The sequence below is a fragment of the Lepus europaeus genome, chromosome 3, assembly GCF_033115175.1.
Source record: "Lepus europaeus isolate LE1 chromosome 3, mLepTim1.pri, whole genome shotgun sequence".
In the NCBI taxonomy this organism is placed as follows: Eukaryota; Metazoa; Chordata; class Mammalia; order Lagomorpha; family Leporidae; genus Lepus; species Lepus europaeus.
This window is the reverse complement of record NC_084829.1, coordinates 46,914,230-46,915,325: the sequence shown is the minus strand read 5'-3', so window position 1 is coordinate 46,915,325 and position 1,096 is coordinate 46,914,230.

Sequence of the window (1,096 nt, the reverse complement as noted above, 5' to 3'; positions counted from 1 at the left end):
TTACTTTCATTTTCCATGAACTTCCTAAATCCCTCATGTAAGACAAAACAGGTATCTCTTTTAAATTATTTAGTTAGTTATTTTTTTATTTATTTACAAGGTGGTGGTGGGGTGTGTGTGTGTGTTTGAGAGAGAGAGAGAGAGAGAGAGAGAGAGAGAGAGAGAGAGAGAGAGAGAAATTGATTTTATCCACTGGTTTACTCTGCAAATGCTGGCAAGAGCAGAGGCTGGGCCAAGCTAAAGCCTGGAGTCCAGAACTCAGTGCAGGTCTCATACATGCGTAGCAGAATTCAAGTACTTGAGCCATCACCTGCTGCCTTCAAAGATGTGTGTTAACAGGAAGCTGGAATCGCAGGTGGAGCTGGGACTTGAACCCAGGCATTCTGATACAGAATTTAGGCATCCCAAGTGGCATTTTAACCACAGAACAAATGCCAACCTCTGGACAGAAAAGTTCTAATCTATTATGATTTTGCTTTGATATCAGATAACCTTGTTATAAATGATCAATTTTATGACCATGACAATGTGTTGAGTTTCTTCCAAATTATTTAAGATAACTAATAGACTTGAGGACAGTTTATTGCAAATTGGATCAACTATAAAGAAGGAATCTCTTGGATAGTTTCCTTACTATCCTTAGCATTTTTATATTTAAACACTTGAATTCTATCCTTGTGATAATTGTTCTAAGGGTACTTGGTTATTTTAGTACTTACCTTTCTGGAGATGAAAAGGAAACTTCAGTGGAATATAGAAGCTGGTATTTAATGCCCCTGGTTGTGACATTAAGCGGGTCATGGTTTTCAAAGAGCTCTGTTCCAGCACAATTTTCTTGTAAGTTTGTCAGAATGGAAATTTACTACTTCTGCAGTGGGAACAGAAGTAATGGTGCCACAGCCTCCGTGAAGTGGAAAAGTAATCAAGCACTCAGGGATGCTAATCAGCTCAGTGGGGCCTACCACAGCATGCACTTTCACATTTGGGCTGGAATCACTCCCATTTGGGCCTCAGCCTTACATGGTACATTGCTTGTCTAGTCACAGACTGAGCACCTGGCTGTCCATGTACCGGCCAGTGGAGAGCAGAGGGCCTG